Source organism: Perna viridis, chromosome 5 (genome assembly GCF_037379345.1).
Source record: "Perna viridis isolate PV_CMFRI_1.1 ecotype Kerala chromosome 5, ASM3737934v1, whole genome shotgun sequence".
Lineage (NCBI taxonomy): Eukaryota > Metazoa > Mollusca > Bivalvia > Mytilida > Mytilidae > Perna > Perna viridis.
Genome location: NC_142449.1, coordinates 50,833,246 through 50,838,619, shown reverse-complemented (window position 1 = coordinate 50,838,619; position 5,374 = coordinate 50,833,246). Strand labels below are relative to the sequence as shown.

The 5,374-nt window shown below is 30.6% G+C and overlaps 1 long non-coding RNA gene across 2 annotated transcripts; it reads left to right on the top strand.

The window, feature by feature from the left end:
* The first annotated feature begins 2,008 nt into the window (after positions 1 to 2,008).
* On the top strand, positions 2,009 to 5,064 carry LOC148618135 (uncharacterized). 2 transcript variants are annotated; one of them, XR_015922663.1, is made up of 4 exons: positions 2,009 to 2,386; positions 2,804 to 2,838; positions 3,098 to 3,152; positions 3,691 to 5,064. It is a non-coding gene; the product is annotated as an uncharacterized LOC148618135 (long non-coding RNA). The 2 variants fall into 2 exon arrangements; XR_015922662.1 differs by lacking the exon at positions 2,009 to 2,386 and having other exon boundaries at positions 2,452 to 2,838.
* The last annotated feature ends 310 nt before the right edge of the window (positions 5,065 to 5,374 follow it).

Here is a 5,374-nt window from a genome sequence, read left to right as displayed (position 1 = left end):
AAGGCCTTAAATTCCGTATCTTATTTTGAAGGTTTTTCGTCTTTGGTTATTCCATTCAAAAATAGATTAAAGTTTTATATATAACAATATAACAATATCAATTCTGCTATAATTTCAGGTGGAAATGTACCATATTGTGTTAACATTCATAAGTTCATAGAGTTAAAAATGATGAATACAAAAGGATTATAAAGAATGAGCCATAAAATAATCAATTTTGAATCATTTATGTTAGCTATGAAATGAACTTGGGTAAGAAGATTGTATAAAACAAACGATGTATGGCAAAATATGTTTATGTCAAATGTTGACAAGACTAGCTTTAACTGTCGATTAGAAAGAAATAAATGTACGAATAAGTTATGGTATTACGAGCTTATTTTTTTACTCGTAGTAATCAAAAAGGAAAAGCATGAAATTTTCTCTAGCCAGTCATTGCCAAATTTATTAAAATCAGTATTTTTAAGGATTAGTTAAAGAGTGGTATTATTTTTGTTAATGATGTTGTTGATGAATGAAACTTTTCTCTAAATAAGAACAATTGTGTGATATATATCATATAAACATTAATATTATGAAGTATGATAGTATTATATACATGTTATGTAAAAGGAAAGGACAGGAGCTTTCATCTCTTGATTTTAACTTAACTCTTCCATTTTTATCATCTATTGTCAAAGAAATACGGTTTAAAGTCTCAAACCTAAGCATAATAGTCAAATGAGCATCGATTTTCACAACAGTAACCTACACTACACAAGTTATTTAAGCTACAGAATATCTGCATTCCCAAATAAAATATGTATTGTTAATACGTACGTTAGTTTGAAAATTAAATGTTTACATCTTCATTGTCTGTAGAATATAGGTACAATTACACGTTTAAACATGTTTATGATTAGGATATTATATAAAGAGCCATTATTTAAGTTTCAGTAACATTATATGATTGCGTTTCTTGAAATTATGGCTAAAGTATCTTGGTTAACACTGTTTAATTTAATACGGTCTAAAGTTCAATTTTAATGATTATGTATGCATTAAACAGTCTTCTGATTGAATTTATAAGGATCATACCCACATGTATTTATAAAGTAGTATAGAGGGTCAACATTGTCGTACTAGTTCAATTTCGGAAGTTCTGTCTTTCCTTTCTATGTAATCTATGTATTCGTTTTGAAGTTTTGAATGTTAATTTTGTCGTAATAAATCGACTAACAACAGTATAAGGGAACAGTTCTGTTATATTGGGCAAGTACCTAAGATCAAATGCATGTATATATTCAAATACAAATGAGACAAAACGATGTTTCTGATATATCAAACTCTTCATTTGTAAACACTATAGTCATATGTTGGCTGAAATGTTTCTTCGTTCTTTTTATGACAATCACTTACAGTTATATTATGGAAGTCCAATGGACAGCGTCCTGTTTAAAGATGACAGTAAAAAAATTAGGGACTGATGTCAATAAAAAGGGATTTCTTTTTTCCCTTAATTATAATGTTAGAATCAAGATCTCTTTGTAGCTCCGTTGGAATATTGTCACTTAACTAACATAATTGTAGCTAGATGTGTGAGTTTATTATGCACTGAAACGATCAAATACAAGAGTAATCAAGGGAACCAAGGTTATAGCGGTAACTAAAAGAATGCAATCCGGGGACGAGACAAAGACCAGAAATGGAAAACAGACATACACAACAAAGAACAACTGGGACCAGATGCACCGGTAGGTTAAGCGTCCTCTACTTTTCTAGAAACACCTGCCGAGTTGCTCATAAAAAGTCAAGTCAAGGATAGGCGAAAGAGGAAAGGAAAACTATGACACGTTGAATAAATCAGTTTTCATGGCGCAGATGGATACACCGTAACGATCCACGAGTTCATGATGACGGCCATAAAACTTTTGTAGTGATGACTTCAATCTTGTAGCAACATAACCCTGCTCCAGAAACCTAGTTGTTAGGATTCTAGCGCGATACAAAATGCCTGCGTAGTCTTGATTTCTGCTAGAGTCTGGGTTTCCCCCATTGCTCTTTCAGTTTTTATACCTATAACGGTTTTATTGATTTTTACCAGAAACGATTTCTTCGTTTTTGGGGAGATGACCTTGAACGGGATAAAAGATTCAGATCTGTCTGACCTCGGCTAATATTAGATTATATTCTCATATTTATCAAAACCCAATATTACAAATGAAAAAAATACCTGAAACACTCGGAATATTTCGTTTATCTTGTAGTATTCAAATAGTCAATGATTTTGATAGAGTTGTATCTTTTCAAAACAAATATCAAAATGCATGTGTTATCAATCAGGTGGTTGTGTAATTTTCTGTACACAGTGTGCTTTATTTGGATCATATAAACTATAATTGATATGGTAAAGTTAACTAAATTTTGTCTAACATAGTTATCGAAAAAAGTTCTGATATATAATTGTGTAATTGGTTTTGTAATTGTCTTTGCTTTTCGGAATTTACATTTTAGGATTTAAATGACCTTTCACCATGTCGAGTATAAGTAAGGTTGAAATTATCCAAGCAATTTTCTGTTTCGTTGGCAAGATATAAATTTTCTACTTCAAATTAGAAATAAATAGCAACTCATTCACTACATCGGAGTCTTTAGCTACTTGATATAGTTTTTTTTTTTTAACTCATGATTGTATCATACGTGTTTGATAGAACAACGCCGACGAATGGTTACGACTTTGACAAAACAAATTTGACTTTGCAGGTGATGAACGATTACCAGCTGTCATAGTATTTGAGCTTTCAGGATTATTTTAAACTTTCAGAAATCAACATGAATCTAATTTCAAGCGTGCTTTTTGTAAGTAGTAAAGACATTTTATCTTCATTGAGTTTTGTCGTATGCTTTCTATTCTAAACAATATTATAAAAGCAAAATATGAATTTGTCACATAATAATGTAAAATAGTTTGTCTCTAGATGTTTACAAGTGAAACAGTTTAACATTATTTAATGTATATTGGTTGACAACATAACATTACAGGTACACATGTTTGTATTTATTGACCATACTATAATAAAAAAATAATATGAAAAATAACAGAAAGCATTGTTGTCAGGTCATAATATTGATTAAAGTTGGAACAGAACCATGTCAAAAGACCATTCAAGTTGGTAAGTATAGTGTTTTAAATTCTTAGAATTAACAAAATTTAGAATAATGTACTTCACGCTTCAATTAGTAGAAATATAAGGAACTAAATGAATTCTGTGCAACAAAAATTAAAGTTAAACAGAAAAAGACACCTTTTTCAAAATAAGTTGGGAAGACGTGTCAAGTTTTTAATGGAAAAAGTTAGAATATCTGAAGATCCCGATACAGGAAATAAAACATTTTGAGGCAGTTTATAAAACGAATTTCTTTATATACTTGGTCAAAGAGCCTACTTCTCTGGCATACCTTATTATACTGACAAATATAAACACCATATGCAGGAAAGCTGGTATATTTCTGCAAGGCAGGACAATTTATTATTTTTAAATCAATTCGTCTCGTCTGTCATATATATTATAGCACTGAGATGACTACTGTCGTCAATAATTGTAACGTTTTAAGCATTATAACATAATTGTTGTAAAAGCTCGTTAATTTAGTAATATAGATAATCAAAAATACATGTACGTTTATTTTTATTTTGTATATATTTTGCAGTTTGTGGACTAAAGTCATCCTTAACGACACAGTTGATACCGTATTTGTATAAAATAATGTTCACAATGAAACTCAAACAATAATCAATAATTTCACTGTATCAATGAACTATACAGAGCATTCTAAGGTAATTGAAACAGTAACTACTGTAAGTGAAACTTACAATGGATACCCCGGCACCCACATACGCAGACGTGGGTCACTCAAGTTTAAACATCTTAATACTATGGTGCATACCATCCAAGGACAGAATCTAGTGATATAGGGGATAAATAATAAGAATCCAATGATTTAAACTTGAGTTCAAGATCAAGGTCATGTATGTATATGTTACAGGGCAATTTGGAATCCGGTAGGATCCGGAAACCTCCTAGGGCAAATTGGAACTTTAATTTTTACTATAGGACAAATAGGACTTCCAATTTTCCCTGGATTTTAACTAGTGTAAATTAAAATTTTGATATGTCCTAGAAGAAATAAGACTTCTAATTTGCACTAGGATGATTCTGCATCCTATTGGCATAAAGTTTGAAAATAACAAAGAAAAAGATTTTTAAAAAAAAAGTATTTTATTTGCTTAGGCAATTTTATAGTTATATATTTTGTTTCATTATTTTATTACCTTTTTCATGGCTTAATAAGTTACACGGTCAAATTCAAATTTTTCGTGTACTTCATTACCTTATGGCTTTAAACCAATTATCTCTCATGGTAAGTTTGCTGTGACAAGTAAAACTGGATTACTCTTTGGACATAATACTTTGAACGTAGATCAAAAGTTAATAAATGAAATAACGAACATTCAAGCATGTTAGAAAATTAGATCTGTAAACAAAAACTGCAAGCGTGCAACTGATTGCAGGCGTACCGGAAAATGTCTCACCTTAAAACACTGTTCGTAATAATACTGTGGAAATGGAAGTACTAAATCATAGTTCATTGAATAACATATTCAGCATTTTCATAAATCATGACAAAAAATGTCCTGTAATATCCGGAATTTTCCTGTTCATTCAATCTAGTGTGCTTCCATATTCTACTAAAATTTAATAGGACCCAGAATCCTCCTAGGGCAATTTGATTATGCCAATGTGTCCAAGGACAATTGAGAATTCCAATTTACACTAGTTAAAATCAAAGCAATTTTGTTTTAGGGAAAAGTAGAATTCCAATTTGCTCTTGGATTACAGATTCTAAAGGATTCCGATATGCACATTCAACACAAAAGTATCTGTATTAAATATTGTCTTATGGTGGTTCACCCTTACATTACAAACTGAAAAGCATTCATGAAAAGAAAAAAAAGTTGTGTACCAGATACAAATCCATGTCAAAAACATGATTTTAATCTTGAGGTCTAGACTAAATGTCACATACAGGTCATGGTGATCCTCTTATGTGCCATTTATGGTATGCTTAAATGCATCCATTTAAAAAAACTGAATTTTGATATTGAAATTAAAGGTCAAAGTCGTATAGATGTCATGAATGTTTGTTTCAAATGTTTTCATTCTCATATATCTATATGCAGAATATACTTAACTTCGAAGTTTTGGTCCAAATACCAAACCATATTTAAAAAAAGCTTGAGGTCAAAGGTCAAGATAATGTAGAGGTCATGAATGTATGTGACACATTGTTTTGGGGCAATGTACCAATATGCTGTATTTGGTATGGCTATATA